The following is a 26,742-nucleotide window of genomic DNA, read 5'->3' on the forward strand; positions in this document are numbered from 1 at the left end:
TTCCATTTACGTCTCATTGGAAAGAACGTGTCGCGTAGATTTGCAAACTGGCCTTACATTTTTGAAAAAGTCCCTTAGGCTCTGCCCCAGTGGCTGTTTAAGTTCCCATGTTATCCTTATGAAGAACATAATTGTTTACATTTTGATCAGCTGTACATTAATTGCTGTTATTTATTTTTCAATTCAACTAAACGCATTGGGTACATTTACTGATTTCGTTGAAATTAAATATTTGCTATTTTAATTTACATTCGTACATATTACAATTTTAAAAATCGAGAAAGCCTGGAAATTTTCATATATTTAATTTAACCAAATAAGAAAAATGAATTATTGACATAGTACTGTATTTCTTGAGAAATCATTGAAAGAACCGATTTCTTAACCATGGAAACTTAGCCAAGTCATAGAACGCTACCAAGTAGAAGAAATAGAGATTTAAAAACAATTTACTATCGTTATCAACCTATATAATGAAGAACACCTACAGCTACAATATAAAGAGTCCCACAAACAATGAACAAGGATGTTAGCCGAAGTGCTACTATTTTGTAGGAAACATGGATTTAACTTTATGATGATTGGCAAAGGAAACCCCTCTAAGTCTGAATTAAACTGGTACGGCAAGGACATTAATAATTAAATATATGTTTTCATAAAAGTCAAGTGATTTTAAAAGAATATAATTACATCAAAGAAACCTTAATACAACTTTCATTGAAGGATTCGCATTATTCCCATTTATGGGAAACAAAAAACCAACTGAACGACATTAGGCCTTTCAATTCTGCATTTTTTCAGGTGGCCTAAATATAATTTACGATATAACAGTAACTAGCCAAATAAATGCCAATTGATGCAAATAAAATTGCGACAGAGAGGTTATGCAGAAAATCAGCTAGTTCTTAGTTGTGTAATCAAAATGTTATCGCTATAAAAAATTGACTGAAATTTGTAAACGTGCTGGCGACACTGGGTAGTACCATGCTGACTACACTATCATTGACGGAGATCAACACGGACAACCTTATACGGCTATAAGTGGGAAACATTTAAAAAACAGACCAGCTTTTGATAAATGATAAAATATTTACAAGAAATGTTTGATTATATGGAACTGTTAAGTACATAAATCTATGAGTTGAGTCTTTTAAACTCATCGGAAATTATGATGACTTTTATTTTTATTTTTTTATAACTACTTTACTTCTTTGCAATTGCTCGATTTCGAGCAACGTGTTTACTAGTTTAAACTTAATTCATGGGAACCTGTCTAGTTCCCCAAAACAGTTCCAATATTGTGTCTATTTATAGCTAGTTAAACTAAAATTTTTGACATTTTGGTGTTGTTTTTATGAGGGGGGCGTATACAAGGAACACAATGCACCATACCTTACTAGGGATTATTTTTAAAAATCGTATTCTAAAAGGACTCGTTTAAAAAATATATAAAGTTAAAAAATAAACATAGTTTATATTTCTATTTTCTTGACAATTAGCTATTTTCCGCACAAAGTAGTGCAAGATTAATATTGCGCCGGTTCAGGTTGTAAAGTTTATAATCGTGTTTTAAGCCGGGATATGCACGTGACGTTTTTATTAATTTTAGCTTGAACATGCACTAGGCCAGGGAATGACAGAGCTTTATGCGGCAGAATATAACTTCTGTAGCAATACTGTAGCTTTACTGCGTTGTTTTAAAACTCAGCTAACTCTATTAGAATTTTATTTAGTATGTTTTGAAGGAGAATTTTCTATAGATTTTTAAATGAAAGATCTATGTCCTATCGTTGTTACTGTTTAAAGTTGACCTTTTGTTGGATAGAATAAAAAATTGATGTAAGATTTTCAAACCATGTTCAGAATTGTCTCAGTTTATGATCAAACTAGCAACCTTTAGATTTGAAGGTTTTTACTGTAACCACTCAGCTACCAGTACTTATATCACAAATATATCCAGTAAAATTACATCTTGGAACCATCGTACAAACTAATATGGTAACGTATAATTTGATTGTCCTAGGACGCTAGGCACGAGCCTGGGATTGTTTTTCACATTACTTCAGGCTAGACCTAGGGGTTTTGGCATTATCACTTAGATAAAATCCATTGGTGACCTGCTGGGATTTGAACCCAGGACCTCAGGGACTGAAGTCCCGCGCTCTAACCACTACACCAGCTCGCTCCCCAATGTATAATAAAAGTAGCATATATTCAACTAGGTTTAAATATGGATATTAAAATAATTCAACACGGTACTGTGTAATGGAAGTAGGATTTAGAATTAAACCAATAAATTTTGTTGGTTGCTCTAGGTGCAGTAAAAAATCCACTATTTTGTTAGTTTTTTATAATTATAAAAATGTATGTTTAGAAAATAAAACATACTTGAATAATATAGTTAAAATTGAACTAATAAACCTACTTTGAAATAACCATTGAATGAATTTAATTTGATAAGATTTAAATTTATTTTAATAACAATTCTGAACACTATATCGATAGTGGGGCAAAATGTTATTGGAACGTGTGTTGATCTTTAAACGCAAGTACAGGGAACTCACAATACAATCAACCGTGATTACATAAATATTAAGCTCTTGTTTGATTTGTAGACTAACGGTTGAATAAAGATGGAATTATGTTACTAACCCACTTTTATCGACGCAGTCACTTGTACGTGAAGTGTAACACACTGATTGAAATATGTTTTATATTATGTTTCACATTAATACAACCGTTATATAATATCTTACTTGTCTTTTTAACTCCTAAAACAAAAGTTTCATTTCGGGAAAACACTGGAAACACAAATGTAAGAATGTCTCCATTTGTACTTAACAAAGTTAACAAAATAGTACAATGGAATTGTTCAAGGGTAATTTGGAAGCACGATTAAAGATGCGAATACACAGCAACAGCTGTAAGATAAGAATGTTCGGTTATGTAGGAATGTTTTAGATTAATATTATGCCTCAAAGTTTGCAGTTTAAGCATGACAAGAGTTGTACATTCAGTTGTTGTTTCTACTATCTTCCCTTGACTTTCACAGTAAAGGCACAACTCTAAAGATGAGCTAAATGATGTGCAGTTGCACTGATGTAAGACTACAACCTTACATCACATTTTTAGATTAGGATCTGCCAGTATTAGCATTGTCCAACTCACTGGTATACCTGTTCAATATCCATGTATTATATTATCCACATTAGTTTTGGAAAGAAAAAACTTTATTGGAATAAGGGGCAATTTCGTCAAAACAATTTCACTATTTTTATAGTGTCTCGTTAAGAACACATATCCACAGGGAATACCTACACTGAGCAAGCTCCTTCACAAACCAAACAGCAATCCCCGTGCAGTAACCATATCACAGCTGTCCAATTGAAGGCGTTCTTCTTCTCCACCACTTTACCTTGAGAGAATGCATTTGGATTGTTTAAAAAAAAAATGTTTGAAGCTAAAATGTAATATGGTTAGCTATATATACTAAAGTTATATTTCCTAGGCCTTTATAGACTAGATAAGTTTTTTAGAGAATTTATCTTGTCCTGTTACTTTTGAATACGCATGTTAACTAAATAAAATGCTATCCTTTTATTTCAGGTTAAATTCTTTTGTGCTTCCCATAATTCAATTTAGTGATAAATTACTTTATTTTACTATATGTGAATTTTTACCCAATGATCGTTTTATTTTGTTCAAGTAGTCAACGAGTAATTGAAATGAAAAGATATTTGTATCAACTCTACAAATATCGGACAAAATCATACCTTTACTCGGAACCAACTACATTTGATCCATTAGATATACAAAATGAGATAATATGTTTTATGTAGGTTATAATATTTAGTTATAGGGATATGTAGATATTTGAATTATCATTACTCTTTAAGCTCGTATAATTGGCTGTAGCATAATAATCTAAATTGTTACTATAGAGTTTATTGAGGTGTCCACTATCCAAGTTAAGATTCATAATATTTTAATTCACGGTTTGAAAATCAAAATTTGTTTCGTGAAAAGGCCTTAAGATAAAATTTTATACAATACATGCACGTAAGTGACCTTTCAAGAGGCAAGTTATGCGAAAGTGATGTTTGATTTTATCTAAAACATAACAATTTAAAATTTAACTGACAAAGCTATAAAATAAGTTTTAATATGTGGGGCGACTCTTAATGGCATTCCAATTGTAATAATATTGACTTAAAAAACTTTTTTCTAACATGCATGTTTTTTATGTTAAAGAAATACATACTAGCAAACGTAGCAGACAATGGAATATATTACTGGTAGTAAAAGCTATGTCAAAATATAAACTATGGTGCAGTAGATTATACTCTCATGTTCAAGTTGAACCTAGTTTTATCAGAAAATAACTTCGTTCAATTGAACTACCAACAGACTATGCTGCTGTAAAATCTAGTTTGCTTTTACAAACCTTTTGAATCTTGGAAAACTAAAAAAAATTAGTAATTTCATATTGTAAGATTATGAAATAAAATTAGAAAACCTAATTTGAGTGCACACTACGAGAGATACATTTAACGTTGTCCACTTTCCAAAGGGCAACAGCTGTTCCCTATACCCATGTATAGTCAATTGTTGTATTCAAATCAGAAAGTGTCAGTTTTAAAATATACCAATAAAGAATACTGTAAACTAGAATTAAACTGTAACACACATAGCTACTTAAATAGGGGGTTCGATTAAAATCCATGTATTGTTGAACAGTGAAGCACAAAGAACCCACCGATTACTGTATTAAACAATCAAACAACTTTTGATTTTTAATCCAGGCTTATTTCTGTCGACAGCTCAGGTTGGCAGTGACAACACGATGATCTGCAGTCTGGCTGGATATTTTGAGGATGGAAGTTTTGACAGTGATTCACACTACGAGGCAATTATTTGTCAGATCCGTCAGGCCATTGGCAATGATATACAGCCTGCCATGGACTGATTTACCAGGATATTCAGATTTTGTTTTATTATGTGAGTTGTGTGATCAATTACTCTCTTATTTTTTAACAGTTTATAAGAGGATATGTAGCATCCATAGACATCAGGAGTCAGGACAGACTAATTAATTGTAGTCTGTCCATTTTCAAAGTCTGAGCTATGTTAATATTAAACATGTCACGTTAAACATGCAATGTCAGAAGTATAGTTTGAATAGTCTGAAGTGTTATTGTTATTATACCAGAGATCCTTATGTATTGAAAGTTTTTGGCGTATATATACTGTTGTTGACCTGGAATGGTATATTACGTTACTAGCCCGGTAAGTGGTGTTTTACCGTGCGAGCACGACTGTTCCGAGTGCAGGATTTTCGTGCGAGTACGGTAAAGCTTACCGGGCGAGTAACGTACGATACTTTACATCATACTACACAGAAAATTATGAGGCCTACTTTTTAAACTCATAACACAATTTATTTACGACAAAACATAAATTATAACATTTTTATATTTCAGAAAATAAAATAGGCCGTTGCAATTAGGTGTTTATTTCATCAGCTGACTAAGTGCACGGTAAAAGGCAACTTTCCAGCCTATCAATACGGATGGAAAAGTACCTTTTTCTGTGTAGTATGGTGTAGTTAAAAAGGTTTATAAATTGCTCCATCCTCCGAAGTCTTTGCTCACTGTATCCTAGGACTACCAGGTACCACAGAACCAATGTATTCCAAACAGTGGATCAATGGTCTGTAGGATTCTCTCCCCGTTGTGAAAGTCTCCACTCCATTGGCCGAGGCAAATAGCATTGATTTCCAAAACACAGAACAGATTTCCTCTTCAGACATTACGCAACCCTGGTCTTACTCAACCCCACATACATTATGTACAAAGCTATTGACTATGTATCTAGGGACATTTCAGTATCCTTCGGCCCGGTTCTCCGTACTGGGTTCTTTGCCCTTTCAATTCCATCATAGTTCATCGGTTATAAGTTTGTTGACCAACATATTTTGTCACAGTCAAAATTATTTTTTTCTTAATTTAGTAACTTTTTTTGCTGATACATAAAAATGTAATACGTTTACAGGATGGATAGTTATTTGATATTACAGTATTAAGTTATTTGGAACTGTAACTATGTAGGTAGAAATTAATACTTAAGGACAAATCTAATTTATAATGAATAAAGTTAACATTGACTTTTGTGTACTAGGGTAAGATAATAACACATCTATATGAACCGGCCATTTGTAGCATTTTTTTCGTTCAAATAGAACATTACAAATAAAGAATTTCAATCAAACAAAAATAGGTCAAAAAGTGTGCCTTTGTTAAAATTATATTTTATCTCAAAATGTTCTATATTTGTATTATTGATGTGGCATTAATTGTATTGTATAGACAACTTATTTCAGTATGTCTCATAGTATTGTGTTTTAAAGTTCAATTATAAACCTCGTGTTAAACTAGATCATCAATATAACTATATTCGTATAGAATATGCCTAAACAATATTTGAATCTAATTGGTTCAGTCAGAGCTCAATACTGTGCGCCTAAAACTATCTGTTGTGCAGCATTGCCAAGACTCACTCTCGCAAAGTGCTTTAGGTTCTAATATCCTATAGGTCAAATACAAACAATAACATCCGAACTAGCCACATTTAACGGACCGGAAGTGCTGGCGGCTGGCGGGAACTTGTAAAACATCACATTTGTCGCAGTAATCCTTTATCTGCATCCGACTCCCTTCACCAACCAGTGCTCGGCCTCCAGCGACTCTCAATTATTATAGCTGTGGAGACAACACGGCGTGTAGCACAATTACGACATTCATTTCCCCGAAAATCAGCTTAATCCCGATTACGGAGGATTTTTGCTTAGCTGTGGGTGGCGGGTGGCTGCGCGGGCAACCTGCTCCCAGACATCGCTCACTGTACGTCTCACTGTGACGCAGCTAGCCAGCCGTGAGCGACGTACACGTACTGACGGTCACTATACCTACTCGAGTGTTGTGTCTCATACACATCGTCAGACTCTCGTACATGTGTGAGGAACTATCAATGAACATATTGGATTTCACAAACACAGATTAAGGTGAGTCACAACCATCACGAGTGTTCCCGGCCGGCATAACCTATAACTGTAGCGTAGTGTTGTATCGTATTTGTCACGACCCTCTCTGTTCCCTTCCTCGTCGTACACCCTGGTTACCTAGGGACGATGACTCACGACGTACCTCGCCTGATGACATCGCATAACCGGGGTATCGATCGCCGGCACCTTCGAACAGGTTGCACGACCCCGTATTTATTTACACTCTCCCCTTCGCTACTTCCCTTGTTTCGCTCCGTTAAGCGAATAATTGTAGATTATTACTGCGATTCTTTGTACAATCGCTTCACAGGTGGGGTGGTAGAAATTGTGTATTTTATTTAAGATTAGCATATGCTTTACCCATGATAAATTCATTTTATCCGTGTGTTTCTAGGATAGTCGTATATTTTACGATTTTTTTAAATGAGGCAGGTCAAATTCTGGTTCATCTAACTTCGACATTTTCGTTAGATGGCATCATCAGACAACAGAATGACAATGGCATCTAGGTCCTGAACTGAGCCCGCTTTGGAGTGATCCAGAAAACCTCAGATTTGAAGGCAAGGATTAAAACTCCTCGGTTACCCAGAAGACGTGTAATAAGAGGTTTGTAGAGTGGACTTCAGTTCACAAGATAACATTATGCTGTATAAATGGGTGAAAATATGTTATAAGGTAAAGTAATTGATTGTGTAAATTGACGATTAATTAAAGCGATATTAGGAATAACAATATTTCCAATATTCAAATACGGATTTTTTTACTATTTAAATTTCGTAGCTTACTAATTTATTTATTTAATACCGCCAAAGTCAAAAATAACAAACAATAAAAAACTAAATGAAATTAAAAATTTGTTTTTAATGTAATAATTATCAGCATATGAAAACTTAAAGTTATATCTGTTAGTAACTAATTAGTAGCGAATTGTACTGATCCATTCTAACATGATATGAAACATCTATAAATAGAGAAGTGTTGTTTTTTGTCGTGAACATGAGTAACGTGAATATGCAAGATTGCTAAATAAAACAATTTTAGTTTTAAGTCACATATGGGTGATGCAACGCTTTTAATTCACACATTTGGTTGCATAAATATATTTTCTTTGCTCTGTTTTTAGATATAAAAATCATCGTGTTTGCGTTGGTTATTTATTTATACATATCAAAACGGAACGAAACCAGCCCAATAGTTTATTTGGAATTAGGGTAACAACAATTTGAGTATTTTGCGTTAAATATCTACGCGATAAATATTTTTACGTTGTAAATAAATAATTAATTGACCAGTAAATTTAATACATTGTTGCAATATACAGTCTGCAGTATCTAGCCATACGGGAAACATCCGCTTTGTGGTATAGTCAAAGTCAAATGAGAAATACGAAAAAACACATAACTATGTACAGTGTACACGCTATACAATTAAATAAAATACCGCTACCGCAGCAAACCTGTGGACTAAGCGAATTATCACTAGCCTAATTTTATTTTCACTTAAATCTATTTAAATAAAATTAGCTTTAACGAGAACTTACATTTGCTGTGGATACAGGGTGGGTAATAATGTGTGTATTTTAGTAACATATATAAAAACAAATAAATATATATATATATAATTAATAAATTAAATTATATAATAAAATTGTAAAATAAATTAGTAAGTTAACTAACTTTGCCTAGTTTTATTAAAATATTTTTCAAAACAAGCAAACTATAACAGTTTACTTATTCTCCATGAGAATAACGTAGAAAGTTTAAATTTAAAGTTTTTTTTTATTTTCTCCGTAACCAATAACCGTACGAAAACACTTATTCACCAGATTATGTATTTTAAGCTCTTCAAAATAGTTTGGAAAGAAATAAGAAAATTTTATGTTTTGAGGGTCAAAAATACGTAAGACCCCCATAAAACCTCCGTTTTCTAGATCAAATCCTTTGAATAAACAGGGAGTTATACGTTTATTCATAATCAGACTGAATCAAAATCGGATGATTTTTGCTCGAGTTATCATGCTAACGGATACATTTTATATGAATTTGAACGGATAGTGTTTTTGGCCTCTGGGAACATTAGAATGGAAAAATATATCGGGGTTGGTCTAGGTCTTACCATAGCGGTATAAGGAAAAAAACAGTACAGTTTATGAACAACATAATACTATATATTTATTTTAAATGCACACAGAGGGAATACTGTATACTTTTTATCAGTAAATAAGCCACAGAACATGTAAATTATATTAGATAAGTCGATTAATTACAATATTCCATATGTTTTAATTAAATATGTTCAACTAAAATGCTTGGGGTGCACAGAAGTAGCATTAAAAAAAAAGTAACTAAAATGCTTCAACACAGTTTATTCAAAGTTTTCCATTACATTTTCGTTGGATATTTTAAATTTAAGAATGAGACAAACGCTATTAAAATGTACAGTTAACTCTAACGCTTAATTCATTGACCTATGCTATGCAGAACTATAGTTTAAAACTACTACAGCCTTAAAAAAGAAACTACAGAACATTACTGATCACTGTGCATATGAGCAGTATTTAATGGACTATCTAATTTCGCCCAGTCCTGGTTTTAATGTAATACTAGTTCAGTATTTAATTGTTCCAAATGCTATTACCGAAATGAAGTAATTCTCAACTTGCATTCAATTTAGCCAGACTATGTACTAATTAAGTTCATATTGAATTTTTCGCATCTAGCAAACTGAATATTGAGATTGTATATTAATTGATTGGCGTCAATACTTTTAATTTGTGTTTAACATTCTCTGCAAGGTTTTGCCCTATTTTAATGAAACTTACTTACAAAATATTTGTTGTACTATAGCTTTTATTTACTTTGTTATTTTACAAGGGTTCTATTTTACAGCATCTTTTTATAACGTTAATCTTCGTTATAGCTAACATGAATTTATCAGGGTTTTATTTTAAAGTTTAATTTCGTTAAGTTCAACTTCGAATGCCAATTATGGTAACTTACACTCACTGTATTTTATCAGAGTTTTATTCTTAACGTTTATCCTCGAACGCCAACCCACTTTGAGGTTATAATTTTCTTTGTCAGGGGTTTATTTTACAGCATCATTTTATAAAAGTCACCTTCTAACATTGACTTCTAACATTATCTAACTTTGATGTTACAACTCACTTTACTACCTATTTTACAGTATAATTGTATAAAGTGCACTTTCGAATGACTAAACTCCGATGCCATAACTCACATTACATAACATGACGTCACGTTGTCAGAGCTACTCTTTACCTCTTGTAGACGTGATTTATGAATACATCTTCCTCCCCTCTCCCTCGCCCCTTGAACACATTCTGCGTATATCTGCGGCAGTGGCAGCAATCCTATACTTTCCTGGTTTATAGACCGTAAGCTACGTTGTGGCGAAACACTTTATCACCCATTTTTCTTCCTATTTTACTGTCGGAAAAGTAACGTCTCATGTATTTCTGTTTTTATTTGGTATGAATTGTTTAATCTTTCTTTAGTTAGTGTTAGCAAGTTCGTGATCCGGGATTTCTTGGGCTTGTTGTGAAACAAACATATTTCCTGTGTCACTAAAATATTGAGATTCGAAGTAAATAGGTTGAAAACTATTTGACAGCATATAATTACAATAGATACATAATACTTTCGATAGTCAAATTATGTGCCATTGAAAATTGATCGAAAGGAAAATCTACTGCTAATGATTTTCAGCTGGTTCTAATATTTTTCAACAGGCAGAAAATGAACCTCTTTGCACCCAAAATGCATGTTACGAAAACAGTAATTGTTGACGCAATGTGGTGAAAACTCCTTTAGAGCTATTATTTATTACACAAACTTATACTATCGTAGCTATACTAAACACACTGCAGTTTACAAAACGTTAAACATCAATTAATTGATCAGGGAGTTGGTAATATTTATCGATATCAGGCAATCGCTCGATTCTATATAACAACGAAGATTTTGTTCTCGTAGAGAATATAAAAAGAGAACAAGTTGGACAAGGTGATAAACTGATTATTTTATTTATCAATACAAAGATCACAATAAGATTTACGAACAGTATCTTTTATTTAGACGCTGACTATTTTTTCTTTTATATATGCGTTGATGACAAATATTCCTTACTATTCCTTATTACTTAAATTTATTTATATTTGACTTGCTAATATCCTAGGGTCCACTAAGAAGAGTTTTTAAATGAAAATGTAGAGTTTTCAGCTTTATAATTGACTTTATGAATGGTAAATCAAATTAAAAGTAACTAAACTAGTTTCGTGTTTAAATCTGCAGGGTTTTCATGTGATATATTTATTTCCTACCTTAGGTTTTGTACTGCAATAATTTATGTGATATGAACGGTGATTTAAGTTCAAATAAGTTGGACTTTTAGTTTAGAACACTCTGTTGAAGGGTCAATTAAACTATATCCATAATTATTCTGAAACTGGCTACATTTATAACTTGAAAATGGAATTGTTAGTCAAATACACAACAATGTTTCGGGCATAATATCTGTCATCAAACCTCATATTCGTGTTCAGCGACCCAAAAAACACAAAGAAAAGTGGTGATTAGGACTGTACCTAAACTTTCCACTAACTGCCACTTATATTCCTAATATGCCTAGCCTACAATAGATAAAACACACTGATCAATAATGAACAAACGCACATTAATATGTAGTTCAATACATGATTAATCATATTAGTTTTGTTATGAGATAAGGTTGATTACTTGAATTTACTCTAAGGGTTATAATAATTCATCACTTACTTTTTACATCACCAATTTTTTTTAATTCAGTAGAAACAGAAGCAATTTAGATATTTTTCATATTCAATATAATGTTCATTTATATTTTGTAATTGTTGTCCTACTATGTATACAACAAACAATAGAATGGGATACTTACTAACACTCTTTGCTCTTTTGAGGGTACCTTACCGTTATAAACCATGCTTTATGTTGTGAATTGAATACTATACAAATGTAATAACTTTAACAAGTGTATTATAATACAAATGGAATGTTTGTTTAATATGTTTAACTTGTTTTTGGGCTGACATCTGCATTAAACGATAAATTTTATATCTGTGTTATGAAGTTAAAATGATTACCTGTTCAAAGCTATACGCTGTGGAAAAAAATATTTTATACTTAAACGTATCTAGACTTTTAATAATACTCTAACCCCAGAGAAAATGTTCAGTTATAAACTTAGTTTTAACACGTAAGAGATAAGACACTTGCAGATAAAAAAATAAAATATGATGAAATTAAGCCATAATTATGTAAAATAGTTGAATAAAATGTCTATGGAAAAACAAAGTTGTTATTATGGAACTTTGCTTGATAAATGCATATCCGAAAACAGTTTTAACATTTAAAATCCGCAGAATTTATAAAGATACGTCTCTGTAAGGCTGATTCGTTAAAAACTTATTTGAAAGCCTAAAAAAAGGTTCCCCTTTATTCTAATTGCTATATTATCACTCTAATATATATGAGGTGCATGCTAAAAACCCTTTGGGATCACCGCCGACCACCGTGCTATATATACAAACATACACACATACAACATAAACTCATACATACACACACATATTCCCATAGTCCCTCGTGGCTTGACCCTACACTAAGCCATGGTCAGACCGATTATTACCAAAGCTGTCGTGCTACTTATTCAAAATGTTATTTTTAAAACGAAATTGGCCTATTTTTCTGACGTAAGTCTCGGCAGATATTTACCTTTAGGTGAATTCGTTAAAGACTTTTAATTTTTCTCAAATATACTCTTTAAAACTGCCATTACGCACTTTTTTGCGTTTTATTTGTAGATTAAAATATTAAATTTCTTACCAAATTAGTGTCACTGAGCATTATCAAACCACCCACAAAATGAAAAAGTTACTACATTTTTATTAAAAGATTAGAATGGTTTCCGTCTTATTGCCAGTCTTGAAATCATTTAGGCCACAGATTGTTTTAGTTTTAAGGCAAAAAATATACAAAAAAAATTTGTATAGTTAGCTTTTTTTACAATGCTCAAAGGATTATATTGAGGAACAATAGCTGACAGAACAAATCATATCAATCATATTATAAAACTATGAGATAGTTTTTTTATATTTCTGTTCATTCTTTGTATCGCCAGTTTTCTAAGGAACTATAAAATACTCATTTTTATAGTCTTGTACCTCTTCTTGAAGAACGCCGAGACATATTTTGTTTGAATTGTCTCAGAAAAGTCAAAACCAGAAAATAGTAAAATGAAAAACTAATAATTGGCAATACAAAATGCTCGAGCTGCAGGGATAGTCACATTCAAAGTAGCAAAGCAGTCAAAGGTTTACCTGGGGTCATGTGTTATGCCAAGAGGAAATCGAATCTGCAATAACACATTAAATGTAGCATTTTATTTATCTTAATCTAGATGTACTATTTGTAATAAGCAATTTATTGAAACAATTAAAAATTTCATTGTAAGGGCTTAACTTAGCAATCCTAATACTGTCCATCCGATATTAATTTTGAAACCGCAGGGTCGTCTTTAGTCGACCAAACTTCTATAGTAGTATCCACCCGATGGGTTTCGTAGAAAATATAGAAACATTTTATCACAATACAAATCACAGAACAATACAAGACACGAAAATGGTAGCAAAATTAATGATAAAAACCATTTTTCTTTTAAAGTTGGGTTAGGAAACACTTTGCCGGCAACTGACAAAATTATATCGAGCATTTTAAATTGTGATACTCTTCAAACCCAAGTGTGTGTCATCTATGACTGTGAAATGAATGATTGTGAAAGTTTTCCTTGTCTGATTAGTGAAACCGAAGAAGTCTTTTGTTCAGAACACACTATGACACCACTGTATAACCAAGCCATACAGCACAGAATCTTTCTTGCTTTTCACTCTAAATCGTGTAGGTAAGTAAAAGTAGGGGTTTACTGGTCCAAGGCCTTACTGGAACCTAATGAATATAGATGACCAACCACTATATTTACTACTTTATTACTGGTTTACCAAAAAGATAAACTATCCTTCATAAAAAAGTCAAAATATTTCTAACGTCAAAGTTGTATAAAATCATCATACTCCCTTATCGATTGATAATCCTTGTGCTCCTTATGTATTTATGGTAACGCCTGGGTGCATTGATGTCTTATCTATATTTATAGATTAATTTTTCTACTCTAAAAGTTTTATGTAAAAAAATCTAGTTTTCAGCTGCTGATGGTCCTCTAATATTTTAACTACAATAACAGTACAGCAATCTCTAGTAGCAAAAACAATAACTGTTACCCTGAGATAAAAGAAGGAAATTTAATCGACCTCAACGCACTAATGCCTTCTCGAACTTAAACAACCGAAAACAATCTTCGAATTTTGCTATAGGAAAAGTAGTGTATTTGCAGTAACCAATGTGAATGGCTTTACCATGTAGACTATATGGTTGTTGTCAAAGGCACTATATTAGATTGACTTTTGTTTTATTTGAAGCTGACTCCCGTTTGAAATGCCCTGATCGAGAGGGTCTGATGGAACTGATCAAATTAAAGACCCCCATATGAGGTAATTGATATTTAGTCTTAACTTTGAGAAGTACTTCACCACTTGACCGACCACTTCACTCGGCCACTTCACCGTCACTTCACCACCACTTCACCTTGTATTGACAATAGCTCGAGCTGTAACTGTCGGTCGAGGACTGAAACACTTCCACAAATTTGTCAATACTTTTATTAAATTGTAGTTATACACTGTACATAATAAAATATTGTACTTTCAATTATATTTGTTTACTTTACACTTTGTTTTTTTGTTTACAAAAGTTAAATTCAATTTTGTTATTATTACTACAGTATTAGGCTTACTATCAGTTAGTATTTCGTTGGCAGGGGTAACATGTTAATCACCTACAATACAAGTCATTGATAAGACTATCTATAAGAAACTACTAGTTCAGTTAAATTTGAATCTGTAATAAAAATAAACGTGTGAAAATAATTCGAAGTAAATAAAAACATCACAGTATATTTGCAAAATTGTAAAATATTTTATTCATTTGCAACCCAAAAAGTATCAAATCTTAAAAAAAAAAAACAGAAATGTAGAAGAAACGGTTTCTGCGTACAAGTATAATGAGGCGTTATATCTACTAGGTACAACGGTTTTAAAGATCATTAGAGTGCTTTTAAATACAACCTGCTATGGTTTAATCAAATGAGAAGTTGATGACCTTGCTAATAATACAGTTGGGCAGAGTGTACAACCAATCATGTAAACAGTTATCTCATGTGTGGGAACGAAATATTTCTCACTGTGTGTACTAAGTGTAGGCCTAATCATAACACAAGGTTACATTCAAATTCAATTTATTTCCTCAAATTACAGTTTGATATACAACATCAACACAAGACTTTATTTTTCTTTTAAACAACGATATTGACCTATGTACAAATTTTAATAATATACCTTTCTTGTATACAGTAAATGAAACATTTTAATAGGCCTAACATAGAAATTATATTCTGTGAAACCCACATAGCCTAACTGTACCATTAACCTTTCGAACCGCCACCAAAGGCGTGGCCCACTCAGACTGAGTCACAGGTTTTATTATTCCATTATCTTCTAATTTCTTGAGCTCTACTTCTACGCTTTAACGCTGGGACTACATGCTGCAATTTATCATAATAAATTTTCTCCGGGCAGACACTAACTACTGCTCCAGTATCAACAGTCATGTTCAATGGTACATTATTTACAAACAGTTTTGCTATAAAATTCTTTGTTCCAGAACTATTAGCATAGGCTATGGTATTTACCGTCAAATCACTTAAATACAACTCCTCTCCATCAACAGAATCATCCTCATCACTACAGATTGTGTGATTGAGGTTATCTTCATCACAATAGCTAACCCTAGATTTAGGCTTAAACTTAAAAGAAGACCTTTTATATTTACTCTGTTGGCAAGCAGCCGCTAAGTGACCTTTTCGCTTACACAAATTACATACGTACTTCTTGTACGGACAACTCCAAGCATCATGCTCCTTCTGACACCTGTAACACACTTTAGGCCTAGCATCTTGGCCTGTACTTTTAGGCCTAACCTTCGGTGCGGAACTTTTGTTCCTAACAAAGTTTACCTCAACAGCACTATTTTTATGTAAATATTTGACATTGTGCTCCGCATCTTCCATGACTAATGCAGTAGATAGGGCTTTTTCAAAAGTTAAACTATCTCCCTCTGCTAATAATTTACTCTGGATCTGAACTGATTTCAACCCACACAAAAATCTGTCACGGAGAGCCTCATCTAAAAACCTGTCAAAATTACATTTTGAGGCTAGCTTTTTAAGTTGAACCCCATATTCCGAGATTGTTTCACTATCTAACTGGTTTCTCTTATTAAAAAGGAAACGTTCATATGTAATATTCCTTTTCGGAGCAAAATGAGCTTGAAGAGCTTCCAAAGCTTCCTTAAAAGCTACATCTTTAGGCAACTTAGGAACCAAGAGATTTTTCAAAGTGGCATACATTTTAGGCCCCATAAACGAGATAAAATATTTCTTTTTATCTTCATCCTTAACTGAATTTACTAAAAAGAAGTTTTCTAGCCTTTCAGAGAAATTTTCAAAAGATTCCTGCTCTGGATCAAACTCTGACAACTTACCGATGATGCTCTTGGCCATAGTACAAGTCCTAGGCCTACACTAAAAATCATTTAAATCAAAACATACTTCAATAATCTTCTATGGCAATACTTTTCTTGTATATTAAAACACTTTTATTCACTTTAAATAGCTTCAAACGTTTAAAAATCAGTTTTAAGCACATTTAAGCAAAACTTTGCAATATCTGACAAGAAAGTTTGCACACGACACCGTGATGACTAATCCAATCCAACCCGTGCAACGTGCTTTCAGTGAGTCAACCAGTGTCTACTTACAGAAATCTCTCTGTACCTGTTACTTTTAACAGTTCCAAAACTTATTACTTCTTGGTAACTGCTTACCGACCTGGTGTAACTGGAACTGGAAATGCTTGCAGGGCAATACTGGACCTGTTATCTTGGAACTGTTGCTGTTATTGGACCTGCCTTCTTCAATCCGTTCCCAAGTACAACCACTCCTTTCTTCACTGTTCTCACCCGTTGCTTCTGGATTTAGCTAATTGTTAATTGCTCGTTTGCCGGTTCCTTGTTAAAATGAATATTCCTTCTCTCTTTCACCAACAAAAAGGAAACACTTGACGCAAAAATATACTTTTAAAAGCGCGCACAAAATAAAGAAACTCACTTTAAAATACTCGTCGCCATGAAATAGTTTAGTTTTCTTTAATAATTGCCTACTCATAACCTATACGATTTAGACATAACTAGCCGGTCTAACACTGAATTTAACCTGACTAACCAACAACGCACTATGACTATCATGTTTAACGTACCTTGGCATAACGTAGACTGAGACTTCCTCGTCGTTCGTCTCCTCTGTGGGGTTGGACTTTGTACTTTGACCTTAGATCCTATTGTATTGAACTTAAACTGGCTTCTTGATATTGTAATGATGAAACTAAAATATTCTTCACTTTATAACAATAACGTGCACCCAGACGTCGTTTTCCACAATCGCTTGAGGGTGTGGGACATATAGTGTAATAAAAAGAGGGGAGACTTACTCCCTTATTGTCCCCCCAGGGGAATGGCGTTTTAATATACTACACAAAACATCCAAGCACTTTATAAGACGTTGATATTACAGTTGAAATATAACGTTTGTGTGGTTAACGGTCGTCGCCAGTTAACCAGTCAATCAGTAGTTCTAAAGTAAATGTTATAATAAAACTAATCTGTTGCTTTTTTTGGAGACTAAAAATTTAAAATGTGTATACATGCGTGCAAAAAAGACTTTCTTGTGGATAAAATAATAAGTTTTAAACATTTACTAGGTAATATAGAAGAAAAGCCAATTGATCAAAAAGTCCTTTGATGTTGAGCCTGTCCTAAGACGTTCTTTGGATTTGACTTATAGTACTTGTATCAGGTGATAATAATCTTTATATCACCTTTACGTGAGTACTTGCAAACAAATCCTTACATATTCGTATTTAGTCCAAATTTAGATAGGAAGTGTATTTCATCCAGTTTACCTACATCTAAACCTAGTTTTACTACAGCTAATTTGCACAAAGTGTGATACAGTTAGTTAGCAAACAAGCTGGATACCTTTGTCATTGGACAAATCACCTAAAATAAAGACTACAACTTTAATTGGTTGAAGTACCCCATACGTTTAGAAAATCTCAATTTGTTCTGGAAATATTTTAGATTGTTTGAAAAAGTATCTTTAAAATACTTTTTCAAACAACATAATAACAGAAGCTTCCCTAGAAATATTTTTAAATTGCCTTTAATTTGTCCTTTTAAAAAACCATTTGCAGCCATTAATATAACAGAACCTTTCCGTATACGACAAATTACAGATTGTTTAAACTTATTTCATACTACAGCGAATAAAGCTGTAAGGGTAGAAAACAAGGGAAAGTTGACATATGCCTTACGTTTAAGTTTAGTGTCATGCTTATTCTGAGATGTAATATTTCACTCTTTTATTTCACTTGTATTACACCACCAAAGGTATTTTTTCTGTCTTCAATGACAGAATTTTCGTTCTTGTTAACAGTTAAATATACGAATTTTCCATATAGGGAATAAGCTACTTCTGTATGACCTGAGAGCTGATGGTAAGTCCTGAATCCGAGATCGATTAACTTTTTCGTTTTGAGGTCAAAACACCATCCATTCAAATTTATATATGTCCCTTGGTACAATAACTCGAGCGAAAACTATGCAATTTTGATGAAATCTTGTATAAACGTGTAAACCTACATTTATTTAAACGAGTTCATAAACCAGCATGATCGGACTATGGAAACAGGGGCTTGGGTTTAGGGGGGGGGGGATTTAAGGGGTAAAAATTGGTATACCCACTTTTGACCTTAAAAAACATATAATTTAGCAACTGTAAATTAAAAATTACCAAGTTAATCTTTTGGAGAAAAAGAAACTTTTTTAGATGTTTTTCTTGTGGACATTTTTATCTTACGTACTAATTTTATTTATATCATACTAAACTATTAACATGTCCCTAAAACACACACACATTACTACCTTCCCTGTAGCAGCAAATCTAAGTACTCATTAAATTGATATTATTTAAATATGGAATTTATATGACATTTTTAGGAGATAGTCTAGTGACAAGCCTATCAGAAAAATTGAAATTCGTTTAGCCTGTAGTTTTTCTGTGGCTGGGGTTTTTAGTATCATATTTACTTTCTCAATTGTTCAAAAACAGGAATAAGAGAAATATCAAACTTTTTTGTAGTCTAACAATTTCCTTGCTTTACTTTATAAATGTTTTAAAGAACATTTAAGAAAACTCAATATTTATGCAGGAGAAACATTTCAAGATCAGAAGTTATAACAGTGATTGGAATCCCTTTAAAGGATGACGCCATTCGTTAGTGGAAATCGTACAACGCCTTCCCGGTTATGCATGCAAGTTGTATACTTGTGTGTGGTCGAGTTGCATGATGGGAAGGTCAGGTGCAGCGTGCAGCCCTCACCTTGACATACTAAATACACTAATAACACACGATTAATTTTTTTCATTATGTTGGCACCCGTAGCATTTTAAAATGAAATATAGTACAATGTACTGAAATAACGTGTTTTTTGGTGATAGCTGTTTAAACATATATGTATTGTGGAAGTGCCAAGAATCGGACCTATCCCAACTACACTGAAGTTAGTTTGGAAATATGGCCAGTAGTATCAAAAATCATAGAATCCCAACCAAAAATTGCATTTTTGCATATTTCGGAAATAGAACCTGTTACCTTAGCACACCCCACAGTAGTAAGTCACACCAATTAAGTTTACCATATATTTATTTAATTAGTCAAAGTAAAGTGAATAAACATTTTTAGTTGTTCAATAACCTTACTTGTTAATTTATATTTCAATTTGTCCAATATCTACTTTGTTTTCCGTCGAACAGTTTATTTCAAAAATCTTAAGATTCATTCCATTTTTATTACATTAAGAAAACACATAATGGTTCAAACTTCAGTCAAAGGTACTAAATGTTCGGTAATAAATCCGACAAGGGGATGGGTTGTAGTGTACAGGGTGTACAAACTCTTTGGAACGCTTTGTATATTATTTGTTCCTTATGTAAAAATAATGCAAAACATCTTACACACATTTGTTTAAAATGCCTGATTTTCTGTCTGTCTGTATATGATTTTCACAAATGTGCACGTAAGTGAAGGGCTTACTGAAAGAAGGGGCTAAGTCAATTTTTTCGATTTTGATTTTATCCTTATATATAATACGTGAAGGCGATTTCTAAAAAACACTACTCCTCCGTTCATAATGGACGGATTTTTACAAACGACGTGTCAAAATAAAATATTTGTTGTGTAGACGCCCCCTTTCACCAATTCATGTAGTAACAATCCTCGGGCTTTGCCCCACAGGCCATCAAAGTTGGAGTTTCTCCCATAAGATTAACACGGGGGAATCTAAATATTTAATTGGAAACTTTGTCCCCACTAATTTGAGAGAACGGTTGGGTGTAGAAACTTGGTAGAGGTGTCCAAAGAAAGGTCTTGGTCTGTAGATGAGTTATCAAAAGAAAAACTAAGCAAAATCCCTTAGGACTCTGCCCCAGAAGCCTTTAAAGATCCCTCCACAGAGTTGTTTACATTTTGGCCATGAGAATAATACTTTTTAATTAAACAGCTGTTCATTTTTAAATTGTATTTCAAACAACACATATTTATTGGGAGTTGAATTCTACCAAATAAGTATTTGCAATGTTATTTTCTGATTTTAAAATTGATTTTCTTCTTTATCATGCCATGTTTTGCAATATAACATTCCATTACGGAATCAGTGGAAAATCCTTTTATCACAGCAATTCTTAAATTATTTCTTATTGAACTATCTTATATCTATTATACGGGTTGGTGTGTGCCTTTTTCACCTTTTTTGCCTACATTTTATCATATTATTCTACAAAATATCAAATATTTATGTAGAAATATCTGCTCTTACTGTGTCTAATAAAATCCAAACTTAGAAACATTGCCTAAAATGGTACCTATCTTGACAAATTATTTGCACCTGCCTATATTACGGACTTTGGCGCACTGAATTAGTAACAGTATTAAATATAACACGAAATTTTGGCTGTAGAATATGGTACAAAGAGAAAATACTATTTAAGCAGCTACTGTCATGACAGAAAGGTCATATTCCTTTTAAACTAGATCACATAATCCTTTGACTGGGACGGGTGGTGTCATCCTGTAATCCAGCTACTAGGAGGTCACAAATTGTGGATATTTATAGGAATGCGCTGTGGATGCGATACTCCCTGGTGTGGATTAACGTCCGCACGAGTGAGTACTACGACTACCCGCAGTGCTATCCTGATAATTATACCAATTCATAAATACCAATGTAAAAAAAAATTCGTTCCAATTAAACTATAAACTGTAGGTCCCTTGGTTGCCATTCGCTGTATGGGCTATTAATTAACAGCTGAATCTAAGGAATGTCGGCCTTAGTCACTAACAAGACTTCAAGATCGCGCCACTCATCACAAACACACATCTACACTCATCTCCATTCATACTTGGCTTACCTACTATGAATGGTCGCCATAAAAAAACGTATTAAAGGATTAAAGTATTTATCATATACGTTGATTAACAATATGTAAACGTCAATATATACGTAACAGCCATTTTACAGTATTTTTGCTTTTTGGAAATGTTCCATTGCTATGTCATTTGCATTATTTCTTGCCAATGAAGCCGCCAAGATCATATGAACTAGGAGGCCCCTAACAGTTCAGGAATAAAAGCCAACTTTACTTCATGTATTCCACTACACCTAACATTCCGTAGAGAGATTATATTGACAACTTTATGTTATTGATAAGGCCGAGACAACTAACTGACATCCCCCATGTCAAGGAATTCCAGCTTTATCAGTAACCCCACAGTCAATTTCTCAAAACTATGCTAGAGGGTTCATTAATTGGCACAGAAGTACGATCTGAACTGACGCGACGTGACGAAGGAAAATGTTACACGAAAAATGGCCAATAACTATTATTACTATTAACAATAGTTATTGGCCATTTTTCGTGTTTTGTGTTAAGTGTTTTAAATGTTAAAAACTGTAAACCTCAATGTTTTTTAAAAAACGACGTGTTCGCAAGAACGAAAAGACGATGACGACGTCCGCCTGAAGATGACCCCGTGAGGGTCGAAACCGGTCGCCTTTCAAGGTCAAAAGGATCACTTGACAGCAGGTAATTTCACCAGTACACGTATTGATCAGTGATTCGGAGGCTTAACTCAAACAAAATTAAATTAATTATTAAAACTTTTGATAAATTTAATTTATTCTATTAACCTACTATTATAATGGCGTTCTTATATACAATTATCTTCGTCAATTTTCTAATTTGCAATACTGTAGCTACGATACACATGAGCGGGGATCGTATTGGCGCCTGGAGGAAGTTGGCTGCAATACGCACAACCCCTCTGTACCTATATTGCTTAGCAGCTCAGCCGGGCTGTCTCCGTTTTGCTTGGAGACCGTACTGTATTTCGTTTATTAGTTTTCATATTGGATTTTTAAAAATAAACAACAAATATTAGCCTTTCAAACATGCTTTACTTTTAGTAAGAAGATTAGAGTTTTTCATAGATTTTATTAATGTACTCGTAGGCTTGCTATCTTTTTTGTTACAATTTCTTTTTATACACAGTAGATTCTTTTTGAAAAAGTAATATTACCAACATCCATTACAACCAACTTAAAAAACTATTTTTACAGCAACTAATGCTTAATATATTGTTGAAATACCTTTAATTTGATCGTCCTATAGACAAAGAGTTATGTAAATATCACAATAATGAAGTTCAAAGTCAACGTTCAGGTATCAAATTATTCTAAGTTGACCTGAATATCTATTGTATGTTCAAATAATTGAACTGAGTTGGTTCTCTAGTTTTAGGCCGGATTCTATAATTGGTTTGTAAAATATACATTCTGGTGTATTTTTTAAGGTACGCCTAAGAAAAATATAGGAATTCCTAAATATCATACATACTAAATACATAATATATAGACTGTTTATAGTAAACACTTACGGTTATGGCAAAATATTTATTCGACATCAAGAAGATTTAAGTATGACCAGACATGAAGTTTAACACGGTTCATGTTTATAGGACGAAAAACCACGCAGTAGCCATAGGCTATACAACCTACACAGCTTATATTGACAGTGACTTCTGCATCTTGTGTATCCTACTATTTCTTGTTCCTCTGTACACTATTGGTCCTGCAGCATGTATAGTCTACAACTCTAGCAGTCTACAGTCTACAGAGCGGTAGACCACCCAGAATGCTGCGGTTTTTGTCGTCGTGGTTGGTTTTTTGCCGCCAGGAAGTCTCAGACTTGCTTGTTTGTCAGACGGGGGATCCGCCCCGACCATCGCCAGACCGAGGGGCGAGGGGACCAAGGAAGTCAAAAGCTGCAGGGTTACCTTTATATAGGTCAGTAAAAACCCTGATTTGAATTTTAAACGGTTATATACATGGGTCAGCGAATACATAAGATTGACAAAATATTGATTGGTTGGCCTCAAGTGATCACTGGTAATATTGGTATATTGGTATATATGGTAGTTCAAAAAAGCAGTTTGTGACATTCACTGTACTTTAGGCATATTATAAGACCATTCTCTTCAGTGGAGGACATTAATTTGAAATGGAAAAAGTGAATATGAGTGAGAAAAAAACGCATACACTCATGTGAGTGTAAATTTAACGAAACTGGCAACAGCTTATAAACTGATTTATTTGCTTAAATAATATGAAATTGATTAAATAACAAGAAACAATTATCATATTTAAATAACAAAAAACGTTCTCTTCGTAAATCGGAAGAAGTCGACCTTACAATCGTGTACAGGTGATCTGTTTATAATAAATCTAAGAATAGTATGTTTAATGAGTGGATTGTCGTCACTATATTGTAATTCTTGTAACTCGAGCCTTATGTTTCCCCTAGCCCAAGAAAAGCCTGCAGAGATAATTCGTTGTTTTAAAAAGCTTCGGTACAATTTATTTGCATTAATTTGTCTTTTAAAATATTCAAATTAAAATACACTGAGAATCTTTCCTTTATAACGCTAGATCCAAGCTTTGCTCATATAATTGACCAAACTTCCTGTTTTTTAAGCAAAGGAGCAATCTTAAATATCCATTTTAAATGTAGTAATTTCCTTAAAGGTCAATAAAAACAAAAAAAATTATGCAAGTTCATTTGCGAAAAAATAATCCATGTTTGCCTAAGTATTCAGTGTATACAATGTAATTAATGAGTACATCACAACCAAACCATTTTGCCAAGACATATAAATTTATCAGGTTGGAGGTAATAAAAAGCGACTCGGTTTCAACAATAGAAGTTATAAAGACAATCTCTTGAAAAAGAATGACTTCCCACACACGGAAGTTTATCTTAACTTGAAGTGACTTTTGAATATACTTCCAACCAACTCTCTTTTTGAGTGGCCTGTTTTATAATGGCATTAGGATTTCTCATGATATGTCAAAAGTTGCATACACCTTATTCTTCTATCACTGTATGAAAAGATATTAAGGTTTAAACAATGAATTATTCCAAGCATTATACTGGGTCATTTTTGTGTTCTTTGGGTTTTTCTAGAGGGCTAGTTTGAGAAATTTGAATGGTAATGTCGGAAGAGAGCAGGTACAAAGTTGAACTTAACCTTTCACAATAATCTTAGTAAAAAAAAGAAATAATATGTATAAGAAAAGTTTTAATTCCTGTTTGAAAAAATCCTTTAAATTCATCTCATTCTTTGTGTATTTACTCTTAAGAGTTAGGTATGTGAACTGAAATACTTGGTTAAAAAGTACAAGCATTTGTAAGTAAATATTAGTAATATTTAATTCAGGGTACATTTTTCCGGCGACGTATGGCTTTAATTTTCGAATAATATAAGTGAAAGTCACCCATTTTTTAATGGTGAAAGTTTAATTTAGAATATTATAACAACAAAACGTCAAGAATTCATGTCCTGGAAATGAATTAGCCTCAGGAAAGGGTCAACAGTCGACACTCGTGCTTGTGAATAAGTCAGTATGTAAGACAGTCGGAGTCGCCCAAAACCCTTTTTGTCAACGTAAGATCCCGTTTAGATTCCCACGATCAACCCCTCCCCCCCTCACCGCCCGCGGCGTTCAAGCAATTGGTAGAGTCTATATCCGCTGTGTCAAAGAAGTAAGAAGTGCTTCTATTTAAACTTCCACACCGTTAGTTCTCAATAGTTGTTTCTTCGCTCTGGTACTATAGATTGCCACCAGCTTTTATCCTTTCATTCGAGTCACTTGATACGTCATTTGGTCGTTAATTTGCATCTTAAAGAGGTAGATTTTTAATTTGTAACCCTTTTATTGTATGGATGTGTTTAATCGTTCAACACATTCCCTCTGTGAAAACCGTTGGAAATATACGATATGGGAATCATAGTGTTTTAAATGACGGTGTATTAATATACTGCTTAAAAATGTATATACTTATGCTGGATATTTAGTTATGGTATAAGAAGACATGTTTCCTTCCTAATTGCTAAGTAATTTTAAATGAAACTATAAGGTTATGTGTAAAATAGTTCTTAACTACAGTATAGACTATCACTAAACTAGCCTGTCGCATTAAGTTATCTTAGGTTAATTAATTGAATCACACAAAGTGAATTGGTTGGTACATATATATATATATAGCATAGATAAGCTTAGATGGATAGCATTTACTTCGACTAAACATTGTTTTGTTTTATCCAAATCCAGGTAGATTTAGGAATTGCCAATAAGTTTTTTCGTAAAGGAGTAGAGTATTTGTTATCGTCCCTGCTGATGTTGCGTAACCATTAAGTGAGTAAGTTAGGAGTAGAAAATAAGTCATTATATGATCATCTGGACAGTAAAATAATGAGTAAATAAATAAGTAAGTTCAGAACTAAATTTAGGCACGCTATCGTGCTGCTGACGTTATCAACAATTACTTTTTAGGCGTTATGAAAGATTATTGCAACTTTTCCATTAAACTTACAACTTTGCTTTTGAAATTATGCTAAAGTAGACAAACTTCTCGATCCACTGATTAACAACACTTCCCTTCTTCTGGACTAAACTTCTTCATTTGACTCAACTGTGACAGAGTTTTGTACTACTTACATATTATTCATTCATAAATAACATTAAAATCTCTTAATGTATTAATATTGGTATTTATACGTAGTACTGATGACCTGGTAATTTTATTTAGACATTTAAAACCCCGAATGAGAATGTAGGGAGGGACAGCTTTCAAACCATAATAACTGACTATGCTAAACATTGAACTGCTGGCTGATTTTTTAATTGGCATAAAAATAATCAACAATTAATATAACTTTAACAAACATTTTTATATTAACACAGGATATCAACGAATCAACACTCACACTGTTAATTACATAC

General features: G+C 33.0%; 1 protein-coding gene across 1 annotated transcript in view; it reads left to right on the top strand.

The window, feature by feature from the left end:
• The first annotated feature begins 6,921 nt into the window (after positions 1-6,921).
• LOC128987486 (brain tumor protein) overlaps positions 6,922-26,742 on the top strand; it is a 331,844-nt gene continuing 312,023 nt past the window's right edge. The window contains exon 1 of the mRNA XM_054408351.1: positions 6,922-7,060. The gene's annotated coding sequence lies outside the window, so the exon portion shown is untranslated. The remainder of the gene's footprint in view (positions 7,061-26,742) is intronic.

The sequence above is a fragment of the Macrosteles quadrilineatus genome, unplaced genomic scaffold (assembly GCF_028750875.1).
Source record: "Macrosteles quadrilineatus isolate MER2022 unplaced genomic scaffold, UCM_ALF_1.0 Scaffold_2__2_contigs__length_208266976, whole genome shotgun sequence".
NCBI lineage: Eukaryota > Metazoa > Arthropoda > Insecta > Hemiptera > Cicadellidae > Macrosteles > Macrosteles quadrilineatus.